Source organism: Peromyscus leucopus, chromosome 23 (genome assembly GCF_004664715.2).
Source record: "Peromyscus leucopus breed LL Stock chromosome 23, UCI_PerLeu_2.1, whole genome shotgun sequence".
Taxonomy (NCBI): domain Eukaryota; kingdom Metazoa; phylum Chordata; class Mammalia; order Rodentia; family Cricetidae; genus Peromyscus; species Peromyscus leucopus.
In genome coordinates, this window is record NC_051082.1 from 12,162,244 (window position 1) to 12,181,914 (window position 19,671).

A 19,671-nucleotide genomic window follows, 5' to 3' on the forward strand; every position below is an offset into this window, starting at 1 on the left:
TTTCAGGAGTGATCATTGGGGAGGCAGGGAGGGAGAAAAGTCAGGAGGGGTGAAAAGGGAGAGAGGCGGGAGGAGGGAAGGTAGGAGAGAGGGAGAGAGTCAGAGAGAGAGAGACAGAGACAGAGACAGAGAGACAGAGAGAGAGAGAGACCACTCTAATGTAATGGCTCAGCTTTCTCTCCTCAGCCACCAGGATTGGATGGGACAGTGTTAAAGTTTTGTTGTTTGTTTTTTGCCTCCTGAAACATGCTTAACTCCTTAATTCCTCAACTCCCAGCTTGGCTCTCACTATCCCATCATGCCCTTCTCTGGCCTCCTAATTTTCTCCTGTTTGTTTGTTTGTTTTTTTGTTTTTTCAATCAGAACGTCAGAACACAGCCTCCGTCCTCCTCAAACTGGAAGTCCCAGGAGGATGCAGCAGACGGTGGACATCTGCTCCTCTTACTCCTGCTACTCACTTCAGCCCTCTTCTGAGGAAAAAAAAATCTTTCCCAGGCTCAGCCTTGGTGCACAGCTGGGGCTGACTCCACACTTCTTCGGCCCAGGGGTGGTCACATGACCCCGGGATGGCCAATCACCATGGTCCCCTCTTCCATCTACATGTAATTGATTCAAAGCTCAATGGATTCTATAACTCAGCTTTTTCTGGACTCCTAGGAGGAAAGCAAAACCGAGAGAAGCTGGTAACTCCATCCCAATGCTTGCTGCTGAGCTTCAAGGATTCACACACCTCTGCCACACTCGGGCTGTATATCATTTCAGCTATTGGGCATCCTTTAATGCTACCTAAACAAACTTGGATTCAGTGAGCCATTCATGAGGTCCTGGTTTACACACACACACACACACACACACACACACACACACACACACGGGGAGGGAGAGAGCTTACCATCTATGGATTTCTTAATTACAAATTTGCCTCCTGGCCAAAATTTGCACATAATCCCCAAAACAATCCTCAGGGCGCTTTTGTGTTTATTCACAACATGCACAGAAACGACCACATCAAGGGAGCCATCCAACATGCCCATTCCCAGCTGACCTCACCTGAATCTTTACCCCGCTGAACTACCCCTCCCTATCCTGCAGGAAAGCCTCTGTTCAAGGTTCGATTAGCACTGCAGTCTTGTGTTTCTGTGTTTTTTACTGGAGGTTCTGCTGTTTGCAAATTGGCTCCTGTGTGAAAGGAGACTGTGGTGTGCTTTATAGAAAATAAGCAGTTAGATAAACCTTGTTCAGGCACAAGGTACAGTGCTATAGGCCAGGAGTTGAACTCATTAGTAATATATATTAAGTGAAATGTGTAAAGCAAGATGATGAGGGGCTGGAGAGATGGCTCAGCAGTTAAGAGCACTGGCTGCTCTCCCAGAGGACCTGGGTTCAGTTCCCAGCACCCATACAATGACCACAACCATTTATAACTCCAGTTCCAGGGTCTCTGACGCCCTCTTCCGACCTCCTCATGTAACTGGATGCATGTAATGCACATTCATGCATGCAGGCAAATACTCATATACACAAAATAAAAATAAATACATCTTTTCAAATATGCAGCACATTATACACATAATAAAATGTCTATAATATATTTATAAATAATGGTGTGTTTATAAATGATATTTAATGGTGAGATTTAAATATTTATGATAATTATATTATAATGTGTATATTATTGTTATTTGATGTATTTATTTGTTTTTAATTACTTCTTAAAACTTATTGGGTGAGTGAGGGAGAGTCACAACTGTGAGAGTTGGTCCTCCCTTCCACCATGTGGGTCCCTGTGATCAAACTTGGACCTTTCTGTGCAGATTCATCTCATAGTCCGCTTTGTAACGTATTAAATACAACAAGAATGATCGGCGAGTGCTCCTCACGCTCACCTCTCCTCTCACAGAGACAAGTGGAGCTGGCCTGTTCTATGTCTTATTTTCTGAGTGTGGCAGAGGCAATGGGATCATCACGATATGACTGTTCAAAAGAGGCCATGTAAGAGGTGGAGTACCAGGGAGAAGAGGAGAAGTCCTATCCTGGGGGCTTTTTCCTGGCTGCCATCTCCTACATCAGTGGTCCTCAGGCTTCCTAACACTGCGACCCTTCAATACAGTTCCTCATGCAGTGGTGACCCCCAACCATAAAATTATTTTGTTGCTACTTCATAACTATAATTTTGCTACTGTTATGAATTGTAATATAAATATCTGATAGGCAGGATATCTGATATGTGACCCCTGTGAAAGGGTCATTCGACCCCCTCAGGGGTTTCAACCCACAGGTTGAGGACCACTGTCCTACAGGAACCTGAGATGCAGGCTCACCTCATCCCTGCGGAGGCAGGAGGAGGGAGGTTTGCCAAAGTGAACCTGTCGGCTTGGAGACCCACCGGCTACTGATGACTTATCAGAGTTGGTCCAGCATGCAGGTGCCCTGGGGCCTGATCAGATAACAGCAGAGCTGGGCTGCAAATGGGTCTCTAAGTGCCTTTCCAGTTTCTGGTGTCCGCAGATAGGCTCGCAAGTGAAAACCTTGCAAGGCACCGAGGGCGTGCTAAGGGAAGCTGCAAGAGGTTCGCCCCAAGCTAAGCTACTGGCTCAGTTTTCAGGACAAAACCGTACCCAGGCAAGTGGAGCATGGAGGCCTCCATCCTTTAGAGCCAAGGACAGTGAAGACTGAATCCCTTCAATGCTAACTTTGTCTCTTCCTTAATAAAGGGAGCTGGGAGTCACTTAAGCTTACAGGGTTATTTCTCAGCTCTGCTCTGGTCTCCTGAGGCTGCTCTGCTACAAGACAGGGAAATGCAAGTGGCCCCAGCAAGTCTTCCTTCCTCACTCAGCTCTTGCTCATCTGGGAGAACACGACACACCGAGCTCTTCTGGCATAGAGGGGAAGGCAGCAGGTGGAGGTATGGCACCTCAGAGCCTAGAGGGAGCAGGGGGATGCCTAGGATGGGTTTTCCTCCCGGGTCACCTTTCCTCTGCCTCTTGGGACATCCACGGCAACTGTCCTCAGTAATTGCCTTTCCTGGGAAGCCCGGAGAGTGTAGACCGGGTGCTTGGTTGGCATGAAGGACCAACTGCCAGAGGCTGCAGCGAGGCCAGTCCCAGCTCAGTCTCTCGCTGGCCTGGGACCTTGAGGCAGGCTCCCGGAGCCCCTTTGCGCCTCATTTTCCTTGTCTGGGATTATAACTGAGAAGCTTCCTCGAGCTGAAGTTAGGATGGGGTAAAATAAGGGGTGCAGAGAGTCCAGCAAGGGGTGTGCCAGCCTATGAGAACCACTCATCCCCTACCCGCGCTCCTCTGAGAATAGCAATCACCCTAGCATGGAGTCCCAAAGCCAAACCCAGCCTGCAAGGATGCAATGGATACCCATCTCCTCTTCAGCCATCACGAGTTCACGTCAGCCTTTCCCTCCCAGGATGGTTATCAGCACACGCCGGTACCCAGAGGGCTCTTCTGAAAACATCCTTGTGGTCCCAGCTCCACAAAAGGATGTGAACCGGTACCTTGGGCAGGTGTCAAGGAATAACCAGGGATACCCAAAAGCCGGTGTCCACCCCGAGAAAGCTTCCTCCACTTCCCCATTGCCACCTGGACACCCCAGATGGAGCTCACAATGGCGTTTGTCATGATTTTTCTAATTGCCGCATAAACACGAGTGATTTGGGGTCTATTTTGTGGCTCCCCAAAGTGTAGAGGGCCCCTAAAGCCACACAGGTGGTGAAGAGAGTCATACTCTAGCTGCACACTAAAATCATCTGGTGAACTTGAGACTGTCAAGTCCATTCCCCCGGAACATACAAACCTATCTATCTCTGGGAGTGTAGCTCAGTTGGCAGAGAGCCCCCCTGGCATGCAGGCATCCCTGGGCTCCAGCCCAGCCCTGCCTAGATGGGGCACGGCGGCACATGCCCCCAATCCCAGCACTCAGGAGGCAAAAGCAGGCCTTAAGGTCATCCTGGGTTACACAGCAAGCTCGCCCCCCCCCCATAAACAATCCCTAATTAGAGAAGGAGTCTAGAGGTGCTTAAGAGTGTGCAGCCCAGGCTGAGGAACAGACTCTGTGGAAAGTCAGGGTGTGCCAAGGGCTTTTTTATCTTTCTTCTTTCCTTTCTCTCCTTTTCAAAATAACCCACCACTTCAGGGACCGTCTGTGAGCACTGGCTGCATGCTCTCAACACAAGAGGCCCCAATCCTCAACACAGTGCAGGTCTCCTGAAATACCGACTAGATCTGCCACCCCATCAACCACAGGGGACGGTGTGTGTGTGTGTGTGTGTGTGTGTGTGTGTGTGTGTGTGTGTGTGAATATTGACAAAGGCTCAGTGTGGCTCACTAGCTTCTAACAACCTGGCCGAGGAGCTAGTTTCACGAAAACGCCTTGATTTCTCCCCCATCACTCCCTGCCCTGTGTCCCCACGTCCCCTGCCCAGCCTCCAGTCCAGAGGAGGCTCAGCTGGGATTTTTATTTCTTCTCTTTGCTTCCGTTCTGTGTAATGACCTGTCAAGTGAGTCTGAGCAGCCTGGAGAGGGGAGGGAAAGGTTTCCAATTAGACCCAGAAGCATCACACTGATGCCTGCCAGCGCCATTTAGCTAACAAATATGGGGTGCCTACCGCATGCTGAGCACTGGTGGGACACAGCCTATGAGGGGCACAGAGGGAAATACCATAGTCCAGTTGTCCCAATCTAGAAACAGACGATGACAACGACGACAAAACACATTGTTAGAAAGTGTGCACATGGTGCCAGGTTCTGTGGGGGAGGAAGAGTCCTCAAGAAAAGGATGCTATTTTAAAAGAAGGGGGTTAGGAAAGGACTCACTGGGAAGGAGGTGGAAATGACCGGAGGCGGGAAGGGCTAACAGCTTCCCTTCTAGAACCCAGCCCAGAGGTTGCGTCATCCCCATTAACACAGTCCTACCTAACGAAGGCTTGCTGAGCGCAGACCCCAGGCCAAGCCCCACTCTAAGCCAAGACCCTATAGTGGTTGGTGACAAGTCAGTGAGGTCCGTGTTCTTATCCCCATTTTCTGGAAGAGGAAACGGAGGTGGGCAGAGAGGGTTAGTGGCTGACAAAGTAGGCTTGAGGACCTGCGTTTGATCCCCTGGGACCCACATTAAAAACATCAGGGGCTGTGATTACTCCCACTTGTAGCCAGTGCTGGGGAGTGGAGACAGACACATCCCCGGGGCTCACCAGCTGCCAGTTGAGCCCAATGGGTGAGTTCCAAGCCCATGAGAGGCCCTGTGGATGGTGTCTGTGAAGGTGACACACAGGGTTGACCTCTGACCTCCACATACATGTGCCTATGCACACATGTGTAACTGCAAATGTATGCACACACACACACACAGAGAGAGAGAGAGAGAGAGAGAGAGAGAGAGAGAGAGAGAGAGAGAGAGAGAGAGAGAGAGAGAAGAAAAGATAAACCCAGCTCATCAGGATTGGCCAACCATACACAAGGCCGCTCTGTGGACACTGGGCTTTCCAGAGCCATTGAGTCCATCTGTGCCGGGAGAGATAAGGAGGCAGGCAAACGAGCCAGGAAGTACAGGCCCGCTCCCAGAATGCCCCACAGACCAGCTGCAGCCGGAACACTCTGGAAACTAATGCACAGCTTCCCAGCACCTCTGAATTTCTAGGCAAGGGCCTGGAGGACCTGCCTGGAACTGGAAGGGGCTTTTTTTCACACACTGATCTTACAGCCAGTGAGGTCCGGGGAGGGGGCGGGGCGGGGCGGGGCGTGGGCGGAGCTTAACTCCTGGATCCTGGATTCCTCAGAAGAGTACAGCTCCCTCAGTTGTCTGTCACCTTTGCCGGTTTTACTTTCAAGGAACACTTAAAAATAGCTTTGCAAAAGAAGTCACCCTCAACGACAGCCACGGCTTCCTTTTTAAAGCTACATTTTAATATTGAAGAAGAAGAAGAAATGACCCCCCGCAGGATGGAGGAAAACCCTTCCAGGGAAACAGAGCCTCGCCCCCATCTGTAAATGCCCCATTTGCCTCACTTCACCGCGACCGACCGGCAGAAGAATCGCAGACCGGTCCACGTTTGGAAACCATCAGTCCAAGAAGAACTTCCAGCAGGTTCTTATATTAGGGCGATCCAAAGATCTGAGAGTCTGTGGTGGCTCCACGTTGAGAAATGTCAGTGATAGTGATGAAGGTGATGATGATGTGGTGGTGTTGGTGATGATGGTGGTGGATGATGGTGATGATGATGATGATGGTGGTGATGGTGGTGGATGATGGTGATGATGGTGATGCTGATGTGGTGGTGATGGTAATAGTGGTGATGGTGATGGTGCTGATGGTGATGATGGAAGTGTCTTGAGAGTTCTTCTCACAGGGACCTGTTTGTTCTTTATAGGAACTTCTGGGGCCCACCTTTTATGAACAGGATCCCCATTCTACAGTGGGAGAAACCGAGGCACAAGCAGCTTGAGTAACAGTCCAGGTGAGAACAGCGAAAGCTGTTTTTGACCAAAGCAGATTTGAACCCAGGCCACATGGTGCTTTGTGGTGTATCGTCCACCGGCAAAGCTTCCCAGGGCCCGCTGAGCGCGTGCAGGAGACAAGGCCTAGAAGCCAGAAGGAGGTTCAACTTCAGACTCTCTGGAGGGAGCAAGCTGTTGGGAGGCCCTGTGCTCAGTGGAATGGAGAAGCTGCAGCATCCACCCGTACCCCACTGGGAGTCTCCAGAGCCCACCTGGGAGCCCACCAGGAAGGATCCTGAGGCTACCGAGTGCCTGCCCACTTTTTTCCAGCCTGCTTTGTGTGTCAGTGGCCTGGTGCACCTGCCATGCTCTGGGACTTTAAGAGTTTGGATGTTGCTGTCCTTGAAGACTGAGACCTCCCTAGTCCCTACCTGTCTGTGATCACAGGCAACGGACTCCCCTGCGTGACATCTGTTCCTCCTCCTATTAAAAGGAGCACTAACTCCCGCTCTGCCCCCCTCCACCCATCCCAAAGCAATCTTTTTAAAACTAGAAATCCCTCTGCCGTCAGCTAATCCCTAGAGCATGTCACGTACTGAGCCCTGTTCCGAGACACTCTCTATGGGGACGGTGGGAAGATGCCATACTGATTCCCATCGTACAGGTGAGTAAACTGAGGCTACAAGGCCAGGTTGTTGGTCACAGGTTGAGAAGTGGGATCCCTGGCCCACTCACTGTGCTATCAGAAGACAGCAGGGTGCTTCCGGTCACTGGTCACACTGCCCCCTACTGGTCAGCTGGTCTAATTGCAATGACATTCCTGCTTTTCCTCCACCCAGGCTGGAAGGAGCTACAGACCAAAAACAACTCTTGTTACAAAGACATTGTCGTGGGTCCTTTACCTCAGAACTCCTCCAGCAAGTAAGAAGAGGTGGAGAACAGCCCCTGGCATGGGGCAGAGGAGGGAGCAAGGGCGTCCATTGCCTGGCTATGAGAATTCAAGATTGAAGTTTGGTGTCGGCAAGGGTTTGCTTTAAGGGCCTGCGTCCACCTTCGCCTCACAGCAGGGCGCTGGAGACTGAGAATCCCTGTGCACAGCTGCCTCTGTGCCATTTGCACAATAGAGGGACAACTGTGCCTGTGGTCCAAGCCTCTTCCTAGGACTAAGGAGAACACCTCCCTCCAGGGAGAGACCCCAGAACACCAGGGACTCCTGGGTAATCCTCTGTCGGCCCCAAAGCTGCAGCTATGGGAGGCTGTAGGTGGTTGGGCTCTCAGCTCCCTGCTCTTTATAGCAGCGGGTAATGAGATGATCCTGAGATGTCGGTGACCACCCTGCCATGGAAGCCCCAGCCTGCCCGTGTAGTTGGGTTTAGGGAATTCTCTCTCTCTCTCTCTCTCTCTCTCTCTCTCTCTCTCTCTCTCTCTCTCTCTCTCTCTCTCTCTCTCTCCTTCCCAGTCACCATAATTCAGCTTGCTCAACTGTGCCCTGATCAGGTTGTGACCAAAAGCAAGGGAGGTCAACCGGCCAGAGGCTGAAACCTCCAGAACTGTGAGCTACTACAACCAACCTTCCTTCTTTTTAAGTTTACTGTCTTGGGTATTTTTTACAGTAATGGTAAAGGTGGCTAACACAGACTATCAACATCTATTTGTTTATTCCTAAGACTGCCCTCTGGAAAGGCTTCATAATCCAAAACATGACACGTATCATCTGACTTCACACTCAACTTTATAAAATGAATATTATTATCTTTATCCCATGTTGCAGAAGAAAAAATTAAGGCTCAGAGAAACTGACTTCACCAAAGGTCACACAGCAGAGCTGGGATTCAAACCCAGCTCCAGCCAGAAAGTAGTGGCACAGGTGGATCTCTGAGTTCGAGGCCAGCCTGGTCCCAGACAGCCAGGGCTACCCAGAGAAACCCTGTCTCAAAACAAACAAACAGCTCCAGACCCCAAGCAATCTTCTGCCTCATCTACATGACCCAGGCCTGGCATCATAAGTTGGCGCCCAGTGTTTGTTAAGCAAAATTACCAAAATCAGCCCAGTGACCTCCATGTTCTGAAGGAATTGCAGTTAGTGACTGTGAGAAAATCTCAGGAATACTCTGCGCTGGCGGAGAATGGGAGACAGGGGGTAGCTAGGTGGTAGGACACTTGCATGGTGTATACAAGGTGCAAGGTACAACTCTAGCATCATGCATGTGCGAGCACACACACACACACACACACACACACACACACACACACACACACGCCGAGGACAGTTTTAAGAGCCATGCCTTAGTGCCTGCCTGAGTTAAGTTTCTGTTGTCCAGTATTGAGCCACTAACCAGAAACTTGTGACATGCCTGGACAAGTCCTGAGTTATTAGAAAATAACTTTAACATTTCCTTATCTTTCTGCTACAGTGACCATGAGTAACCATGTTTTGTGGTTAGGTTGCTTGGTTGGGTTGCTTGGCAACTCAACAGTCCCCTGATCTTTTCCCAAAGAAAGTTTCCTGGTCTGCTTACTATAAAACCCACCTGAGAAAAATAAAATTTTGCAGCTTGATCAGACTACTGTCTTGCTGTCAATAATTCTTTGTGTCTCTTGTCCCTTTCATTCGCCATTCCCCCTTCTAGGGTCTCTGCTGAAGATCCCGCTGGTCAGGACACACACACACACACACACACACCACATAATTAAACACATTGGAAACTGGGCAATTCACACCTAGGAGCCCAGCAATAGGGTGGAAGCAGAGAACAGTATGGAAAGTGAGGAGCCACGGGCTGTCCGGCTGGTTACACAAGTCTAAAGGCGTGCTCAAAATGTCCATCTGCCATCAAAGGGGTGACTGCTAACAGCAGAAGAGCATCGCCTACGAAGGGAGGGGAGTGGAGAGGGAGGAGAGTGTCGTCTGGGGATAAAAGAGAATAATTGATGAGACACCGGGAAAGAGGCTCACACAGGCTGAAGGTGTGTCTTAGGCAAGGAAGGTGAGGAGTGACTGGATGCTGCGAGCCTCCCACCAGCACAAGCCTGGGCTGGCAGGCACGGTGGCTGTAAGCCTGGCACGTGAGAAGTAGAAGCTGGAGGAATAGGAGTTCAAGGGTCATCCTCAGCTACATAGGGAGTTTGAGGCCAGCCTGGGCTACACAAGACCCTGTCTCAATAATAATAATAATAATAATAATAATAATAATAATAAAGCAACAAAATCCTGCCAACTTACAAAGCCCCAGCATCTTCCATGGATAATCGAGAAGTGGCGGACAAGGCTGGCGTAGTTAGCAGACGTGAATCCCCACTCACACTCCTAACCTCCCCCACCCTCCCATGGGCCACTATTTCTTTTCCCAGACAGATATTAGCCAAGGATGAAGAAAAAGCTCAGGCATCCTCAGCGGATGGACACTGTGATGGCTATTCTCAGTTGTCTACTTGACTACATCTGGAATTAACTAAAACCCACGTGGCTGGGCACATCTGTGAAGGATTCTTTTTTCCTTAAGTAATCATTTGAATCATGGGAAGAGGCACTTCTAATCTTTGAGGTGGGAAGATCTAAAAGAGCCAGATCTTTGAGGTGGGAAGATCCACCTTTAATGGGGGGGGGCACACCTTCTGCTGGTGGCCTATGTAAAGGATGTAGAAGGAGGAAGCTGGCTCTCATCACCTGCTTGCTCTCGCTGGCAAGTCCATTCCTTCACTGGCATTAGAACCTACTTCTTTGGAATTTTAGAATCCAGAGTATACTGAAGACCAGCTGGGACATCCAGCCTCATGGATCGAACAACTACAGGATTCTTGGGCGTCCCATTGATACACAGCCATTGTTGGACTAGTTGGAACACAGCCTGTAAGTCGTTCTAATAAATCGTGTGTGTGTGTGTGTGTGTGTGTGTGTGTGTGTGTGTGTGTGTGTATTCATTCTATATCAGTTATGTTATAGAACCTTAACACACACATACACACACACACACACACACACACACACACACTCACGCACGCACACACGCACACACACGCGCACACACGTACATACCATACAGTTGCATGGAAGGAAACAGCAAGAGTCCCCTCAGACAGGCACGTTTAAGACAGGACCTGCTGGTCTGTCTTAGCTCCCCGACCGGCCCCTGGTCTTGCCTTTGGCCATCCTTGCTAGTTCCCTTGAGACTTGGTCTAGCTGACTCTGAGAACCACAGCAGATCCAGAGTGAAATGCACGAGTCCTCACCTCCAGACATTTTAGAAGGTGACTTGAAGGGACACACCAGGCCTCTCAGGGCATCAGCCAGCCACCTCTAGGAGCCTTACCACCTCTGCGGAACTGCCCTGTCCTGCATCTCGTGACTGATGAACATGGCTACTCTCAGCCACTGCATCTTCTATAGAGAGGGGACCGTGCCTTGAGCACATGCAGTGAGCACCTACAACCCCACAGACAGTCTCTCACTCAGTGCCTTCTGCTGGTCTTGCTACACCCCACTGGTCCCTGCACGCAATGAGGCCCCTCTCCACCAGAGTCCCCAAGATCGCAACCACTGGACATCTGCCAAGGACAGTCCCTGTCCCTGGAGTGGGTCCTGATCACCTCCTGTCCACACAGCTGCAGGACACACTCACATCTCACCACCTGGCTCCCCTGCCTCTACCTGGCCCAGCCCCAGCGTGGCCCTGCTCACAGTCCCCCGGCTTCCACCCCACTTCTCACTGTCCGTCTCCACTGAGACACCAGAGCAGCAATCATTGCTGCGGTGTCATGAGTGGGGGGCATGGCCTCCCCTGCTTAAAGTCATCCCCCCAGCCAAGTAGTCATTTACCTGTCATTCTTCCCTGGGGCTGTGTTCGGGGCTCCCTGTTCAAAAGCAACCTTCATGCCACCTCTGTACCCTCCCGTCCCGTCTCCTCCCCAGCACTGAACTGGATCTATCTGGATATTTCACATGCAACTTTTTCTTTTATCTTTACTTCTTCATAGAAGACCCGCTACTGGGGCACTGGGGGCAGATGGGCAAGTACTGAACGTCACCAGCTGCTGGGGTCCCTAGTGCCTGAGAAGGGTCTTAACCCAGGGTACACACCACCCATACTTGAGGGTGTGGGAAGAGAACCAACTCCATCAATGACGGCGACGCTCCAAGTATGGGTCCTGCGTCAGCTGCCACAGCGCCATGTGGGAACATGTCAGGCAGGCAGGTCTGTGCACCCCACCCTAGCCTCACAGACCCCCAAACTGCCTGGGATCCTGCAGGGGAATCTGACACAGGGTACCCGGAGCTGAATCTGCAGCAGCGCCCTCGTTCCCCGGTGATGACCGGTGATGGAATGATGGATAACTGAATGAATGGCCGGATGGTGGAGGGAGTCATCTCCCAGCCCTGAATGGGCCCCTGTGCTCTGTCCGCCGGGGGCAGCAGGGTTCCAGGGCTGGGGAGGGCTTCAGAAGCCAGTGTGTCCCCTTTGTAGGAAGGCACTTGGAGGTTCCTGCTGGCCTGGGGTGCTGATTTGAGTATAGACACCCCAGGGCAAGTTGGTTGGTTGAGCCCCAGGACCTCACACAGGACGGTCCCGTCATCCTCCAGCCCCCTCCCCTGACCCACTGCTCACTGGGGACCGACAAGGGGTCAGGGGGAGGGGGACTGGAAGAAAGGGATAAGGGGGGGACAGGAGAAAGATGGAGTGAATACAAGGCGAGAAGAGAGCCTATGAAGAAGAAGAAGGGGTGTTTTAAAAGGAAAGAAAGTAGATGGGGGTACAGGACAGATGACAGATAGAGGCAGACTCTCTAAACCATGCCACAGTGGTACAGGGAGGACAGGCAGGTCAGAGAGGGGAAGTGGAGGCAGGGGAAGATGCTGGACATGGCCAGGGCCAGCCACACAGGTGCTTCCCAGGGTTGGCCCGAATTACCTCCTAACTTCGGGCCATCTCTGCTCCGAGCAGCCCCCAAGCGCCCGCCACCTGCCATCAGTGGCTGGCACAGAAAAGCCACTTATGTAAGGAGCGGGCTGCTGGAAGTGGCTTCATTCACAAGTCCCGGCCTGTCACTGTGGAGACGCAGTGGAGGGGAAAAAAAGGGAAGAAGGACAGGGCAGCTGGAAGCACCAGGCAGGCAGGCAGGCGGGCGGGCGGGCTGGAGCTGAGGCGGAAGAGAGGACCTCCTTCCATCTCTCCTCACACGCCAGACCCGGCTTGATGCCACGAGAGGAGGCCCCTGTTGGTGGTTAATTGTGGGGGGTGGGCACACCCCAGCTTCCTGAGGCGCAGTCTCCTGCTCTCTGGCTGGTTCACTGAGGCCGAGTCGGTCAGGGCTCCAGTGCAATGAGATTTCAACCCGCATTTATATCATTAAAGCTAACGACGGCTTCCAGGAAAGCCTGGCCGCATTGCAGGCCGTGGTCTGGTGCCGTGTGAGAACCCAGAGTCCCCCAAGGTGAGCAGGAATGGGGGGCAAGAATCAGAAAGCAGACAGCGGCAGGTGTGGGAACCTGGTCCAGATTCGAGTCCTGTGCAGCCTCTTGGGTACAGAGGCCTGGCCTCGGGGAGCAGTCCAAATCTCATGACACACTGGAACTGTCCGAGAGTTGTCTACACAAGGACTCTGTAGTCTTATACATGCCTTCATTTAGAGTGCTGGGGGCTGTGGAAACACAAGTACCCACGCTCAAGAGTTTGGGGATGAAGAGACACCTGACGACAAGTTACTAGAGGACTTCGTGGATCACAGAGTCAACCAGCCATCAACCCAGGCTCCTCAGCCTCCCAGGTACAAGCGAGGGAAGTTCAGTATCCACCACCCTCTCCACCCTCCCGTCCTGCCCAGCAGGACACAGCCAGCACCTTTGACCTTTCTAAGTCCTCCCCTGTCTCTGTCCCCCCTGTGGCCCTGATTGGTACGAATTCCTCCTCTGCCGCAAAACCCAAGCCTGCCTCGCAGGTCGGGAGGTACAGGTCTTCTTACTACAGCGTAACCGACTCCATGTAGCTGCACTGACTCCCCACCCACCCCACCCCGGAAGCATCCGACATCAGTCAACGCTTCAGGACAAGGGGGCTAAAAACTTCTGCACAGAATTTCATCTATCCATGCACACTGTGCTTCAAGGTATCCAGGGACCCCCTTCTGTGCCCTCCCCCAGTGCAAAAGGTACACATCACCCAAGAGCCCAAAGGGAATGGGACCTTGTCTCAGTGTTCAACCTGGTTCTGGGTATACCATAGGTACTCAATAAGTAAATCAGCAGCAATGAGTTTCCGGGCAAAAGAGGGATCTGCCGGCAGCAGATCTGAGACCAGAGCCAAATCCCACCAACCCCACCAATGACTCATCACAATCAACAAGCACTAATGGAGCACCTACTGCATACATGCCTCTGACTAGAACCTAGACCAAAGGCAACTCCCAGACTGACCCATCCATTAGTCGATCAACGAACATTTCGCCGAGCAACTGATTGATTCATTTATTCAGCCATTTGGTGATGGGCCCCTGCTGAGTTCACCCTGACAGCCTAGCCCTTCAGGGCCTCACCATGTAGCATCTTAAGCTGCCCCACACCCCAGGAAGGAACACCAGGCTAGGTAAAAGAACTCCCAGCAGGAAGAAAAGCGAAAGCCCATGCACGCCCTGAGCTTATAGGATGGGATGACTCAGCAAAATCTCCGGGGGGCCCTGGAGCTGTGGGAAACCTAGACCTTGTTTGCAGGCAGCAGATTTTCTCCCTAGGGCCACCCTGCACGATGGTCTGGGACTTGCTTGGAATGTCCCCAGCCTGGTAGAAGAAGGTTCCCTGCGTCCACTTTACAGATGGGGAAACTGAGGCCTCAGATTTTCCCCCCAGCAAGCCTGTCTGCTCCCTCCTGGGTCTCACAGCTGTGTCCTGGACCCAGGGATCCTTCTAGGCTCCCCTCACACCCAGTCTTGCCTCAGTGTGAATGGTGTTGCTGTCATTGATGCCAACGGCATGCTCTCCTCACACCCCCCACCCTCCACCCCCCTTCCCTACCCCTCAGCCAGGGCCATTTACTGCGCTTATTCCTTGTCGGCCTCCTTGGGACTGAGCACCTGGCATGCATTAACTCTTCACTGTCCTCAATACTGTCAGCACCTCCCCATTCTCCAGACGAGGTAAGTGAAGTCCAGGGACATGCAACCGCGCGCGCACGCGTACGCACAGAAAGTGCTGGAACCAAGATCTCAGCTCAAATGATCTATCTCCAGAGTGGTCTTAGCTATGATACTGTTTCACCTTAACAGAGGGAAAAAATGGAGGCTCAGAGAGGTTAAAGACCTGCCTGAGGTCACACAGCCCCAGTACCCACACTGCAGGCCTGACTGGGGCAGGCCGGCGACGGGAATGATGGGCTGTATCTGCAGTATCCCCTCCTCCTCCTCCTCCTCTGAGCACATGAGCCTCTCCATCCTGGGTGGCAGCTGAATAATTTAGACGCTTCAGCTCCTGCCCACCACTCCTGGGTCCCGGGGTTTATTTTTATCCAAGTTCAGCCAGCAGCTCCTAACAGAAATAACCCCCACCACTTCAACTCCAGTTCGTCTGCCTGGAGGACCACCCTGCCCCCGGGCCCTTGCAGGAAAAAGACAGAACCATATGTTGGCTGGGGGGTGGGGGGCAGTGGGCGTGTGGGAGGGGGACACAGAAAGCCACCGTCTGTGAGCAATACAGAAAAGGGAAAGGGTTAATCAAGACTCTCAGGGCCTATATATGCCACGTCTTACAAGCCACTACCGCCCACCCCAGCAGCCACCCACCCCAAACACACTCCAGACACAGTGGCTGAGTGAAAAGGGGCAGCAGGGGCTTCCGGGACCCACATTCCTCCCCCCTGGTGGGGCTGTGGAAGCCCCGTCTACAAGGATTATCCATAGCTGCCTCCAGGGCTCAGCTTCCCAATCCAGTACAGGTTTGGAGGGGTGATGATGAAGGTATCTCTTCCATACGCCAGGCTAGGGATGGGAAGTGGGGGCTGCTGGGATATAGGGGTAGGTAAGAGGATGCCTTGATCTCCATGAAGGTGGATCCCAACAGGGCTCGGCCATGGCTTGCTGTGTGGTCTATGGACACGGCACTTTCCCTCTCTGGGCCTCCTTGAAAGTTGGGGTGAGAGGAAAACACTGACTCCCCCTAAAAGTATGGCCTGTCGTGAGGATCTGGAGGGAGGCTTGGTCACTCAGAGCAGCTGACACCTTGTACAGATGGAGAAACTGAGGCCCAGAAGGGGAAGAGAAGCCCTGAGACTCAAGTGCCTTGATTTAAGTCCAAGAATCTTTCTGGAAGGTTCTCTCTGCTTCTCTCACTGGTGCACCCCAATGCACCACTTCTGATGTGACAGGGAGGAGGCAGGCTCCTGGCTCTCAGCCACCCCAAGGAGGTGAGGAGGCAGGGAGACGGCCTGGAAGCTGTCTGGACACCCCAGGCCTGGGCTGGTCCAAGGGGTTGTCCTGTGCTGCAGGATTGGGAACTAGAAGGTGACTGGGGATATGTTCCGCAGTAGCTGTGGCACTTCCCTGGGGCCCCTGGGGCTCCCTTGATAATCCTCTAAGCCCCACAGCCTCCCCACAGCCCAGCAGTTGAAGGGTTCATGTTCAGTACAGCAGTGGACCTCAACAGGACCCTGCTCCAATGTCCAGCCACGGTCCACTCTAACCGAAGAATATGAAAGTCCAGTATCACTGATGGCAAGCCTGCAGCTTCTCATTCAAGCCAAATTTCTTCGTTTTTTATTCATACTTACTGTCTCCCAGGGAGGCAACTTCCTCAAGGTCACCCAGATGGGAAGCCAGGACTCAAGGGACCATAGCCTTGGCACTAACCACCAAGCCACCTACAGTCTCCTCCTGTGTCCTGACCCTGAGCTCCCCGGCCCCTCTTGGCTCTAGGGCTGGGTGACCCTCCTGACATTTCCAGCTTGCTGGTCCCTGGGGCTAACCTCATCTGCTTTTCACATCCTAGGATCAACTTCCTGAAGGAATTCCAGTGCATAGAGATGGCTGAAGTGGCCTCTGAGTGGAACACAGTGCTAAAAATAAAGACTTTCATTCCCCCCCTCCACCAAAAAAAAAAAAAAGGTAGACGTAATTAAAGCAGAAAGCAAAGCGGAATCCTCTCCCATAGATCGCAGATTACTGGCAAAGCATTTTAAAATTAAAGACGCGCTTTCGGATTGAGTGGTGAGGGGCCTCTCTGCTTCCTGCTCACTAACAGGATAGTGTAGGGTAGCCCCATTGGGATGTCAGAGAAAGAAACCGCTGTGAGGGTACAGCTTGTCCTGGAACTGGGGACTTAGGATTGGAGTGTCCTGCCCCCCTTCTCGGTGGTGAGATGGGCTCAGTGACAGAGTCCCTGTGTCACAGCCACACACATACCCCCATCCAGTCTCTTACAGGTGACACCACCTGTAAAAATAAAGCACCCTTAGCTCGTCGGGCAGGTGACGGCTTGATCATTCATGCCAAGAGACAAGGTGGCGCTTTCACGGATCCCTGCTCTCCCATCTCAGGACAGCTGAGTCTGCAGAACCCACCACAATTCAATTACCCAGCGGGCCCTGGCAGACAGCCCCGTCTGAGCCCCATCCTAAGCAAACGCTAGCCCAGGATGCCTGCCCAAGCAAGGGTTAACTTTCCCGTCTCAGGTGACTCTCTCCCAACCAGGACCAAGGTGCCCACCCACCAAATCAGAACACCCAGAGGGACCCCTGTGCCCGACCGGCCAGGAAGGGTTAACTTCGGGAGCTGCCAATCACTTTCCCCGGCTTTTGCTGCAAAGAGGGCAAGCTGGGCAGAAGCCACTTTCCTTGCTCAAGCTGCCTGAACAGGCACACATTTGCCCCCTCCCTGGGCACTGAGATAAAACCCCATTTGCCTCTGGAGCGTCGCTCTACTGATAAAACCCTGCAGAACGCAGGCAAACAACTATAGCCATTTCTTGACAGCCCTACCTTTCCAGCTACCCTCTCCTCCAGCTCATGCATACACATCTCAGTTAGGGTACTGAGATCTCCTAGTCTATTTGCACAACCGGGAAGAATATCACTCACCAGGACAGTAGAGAATTGCCACAGAATGAGTGAGCCAAATTCTTGCCAACTCCTTGCCTTCCCTGCCGGTGGGGAGATGTTAAGTCCCGGCGACTTGGCTTGAAAGATCAGCAGACGTGCCTGAAAGAAAAATTGTGCATTTTATTCTCCCGGTCTTCCCAAAAGGAAATCAAGGCATCAGCATGCACACATGCCCCTAAATCATGCAAAACCAAGACAAAAAGAAATACCCCTGGCAGAGGCGAAAACTAAGTGCAGTTGGAGTCCGCAGACGGTGGGCAGTGATTCGCTCAGACTACTCCACATGGATGGAAGGTTTTGTAAGTCTCAGTCTCTCTCTCTCTCTCTCTCTCTCTCTCTCTCTCTCTCTCTCTCTCTCTCTCTCTCTCTCTCTCTCTCCCTCTCTCTCTCTCTCTCTTTCCTCTCCCCCTTTCGGGGCAGCGTAGGCAACTCTGGGCTGCGGGCAGTAGAGGAATCAATCGCTTCCCCGGTGCCCAATCCGGCTGTCACCACTACTGCAAAAACCCTGTGTGATCCAGAGGGAGGGGCAGCCGCTTCGCTTCCTGGAGCAGGAGAGCCAAGCCTGCCTCCCACCGCGATGCATTGTGCCGCGTTGGTTGCGGGAGGAGAGGTGGGAGGCCAGGAGGGGAGGCTGGGCGCCCCAGAACGCTCGGGATTGGCAGTCAGCACCACGGACAGCACCAGGACGCAAGCGGAGGGGAAGGGCAGCCACCAACCCCAGACAGAAGAGGGGAAGTTATTGGATGGCTGGAAGAAGGGGGAGGTCAGAACAGAGACACGGGGATCATCCGGTCGGACCGCACACGGGCCCCCCTCACTGAACACTTATGCTAATGTTGCCCAATGAGCTGTAACTTCTCAGCCCCTCTCCCCTCACCAACCCCTGGCCTTCACTGGTCTCTGTGTCAGCGTCCTTCTGTGGCTTCCAAAATCATTCACGTTGCCACTGAAGTCTGCACCTCAGGCTCAGAAGATAGCACTAAAAACAAAGTAGGAAAGCAGGGGTACTTTAAGGGGAGGATGATTTGGTTAAACAGCCCCCATGAAAACCTTGGGAACGTCACTTAATGTTTCCACGTCCTGTTGGCAAAATGAAGACACGACCACCTCACTTTCCTAACGACAAGGAGAACGAGGCTAAGCAATCGGAATGCCCACGCTAGGGACTGCTACGCTTCCAAGATCTCTAACCCACCCTATGATTCAAATGTTTTGACGGAGATAAAGGAGTTGACAGCCAACCAGGATGGCACCAGCCAACCGGGATGGCACGTGCCAACCTGCAGCATGTGGTTTGAGTGGGATGAAGCTGGGAATTCTGGGAGTTCCAGAGCAGACACGATCCTCTGCCAAAAACCCATCTCCCCAAACCAGACTGGCTTTCTAAGGTAAAGTCACTACAGACAGGAAATAAATCAGTGGTTGGCAGGGGGTAGGGGGGGATGGTATATACAATGGGAATATGTTCCCATGGCACCTGCATCCCAACTCCCAAGAGTTTTGCTCCTGCCAACTATGAGAAAGTGCTCATACTGGAGAAAGAACGGGAGAGCTCAAACAAGCCAAGAGCAGAGCGAGGGAGGCCCCTTTCTCCATTGGAGACACAAGTAAAGTCTCCCATCAATGGCAGGGTGAGTCACTACATTTGCCACTAAATTCTCTCTCTGAGAGCTAGGATCCAGACTGTTGGGGTCTGAGAGGCCATTTGGAGCTTGGCTTCTCTAAGGATGATCATTACGGGGGTGTTGATGATGGTGGAGGTGAACTGGGTAATGACAGCAGTGCATTGATGGTGATGGTGATGGCGTGAAGATGATGATGATAACTCTGATGGTGTTGATGATGATGGTAATGTTGATGATGGTGGCGATGATGTTGGCAATGACCACAGTCGTGGTGGTGATGGTGTTGACAGTGGTGGTGGTCATGATAATGATTATGACATCGATTGTGATAGTTATGGTCATGTCCACTATTAAGAACCTGCTATGGCTGGGTGGTGATAGCACATGCCTTCAAATCCCAGCACTTGGAAGGCAGGGGCAGGCGGATCTCTGAGTTTGAGGCCAGCCTGGTCTACACAGTGAGTTCCAGGACAGTCAGGGCTAACAGAGAAACCCAAAAAACAAAGAAAGAAAGAAAAAGAGAGAGAAAGA

At 52.3% G+C, this 19,671-nt stretch overlaps 1 protein-coding gene across 2 annotated transcripts in view; it reads right to left on the reverse strand.

Moving 5' to 3' along the window:
- Rph3a (rabphilin 3A) overlaps nucleotides 1–18,176 on the reverse strand; it is a 78,717-nt gene extending 60,541 nt beyond the window's left edge. Inside the window, exons 1-2 of one of the 2 annotated variants that reach the window (XM_028855640.2) lie at nucleotides 17,725–18,176; nucleotides 17,495–17,614 (exon numbers count right to left, since the gene is read on the reverse strand). The gene's annotated coding sequence lies outside the window, so the exon portion shown is untranslated. The remainder of the gene's footprint in view (nucleotides 1–17,494; nucleotides 17,615–17,724) is intronic. The other variant, XM_028855641.2, reaches the window with a different exon arrangement.
- Nucleotides 18,177–19,671: the final 1,495 nt, after the last annotated feature.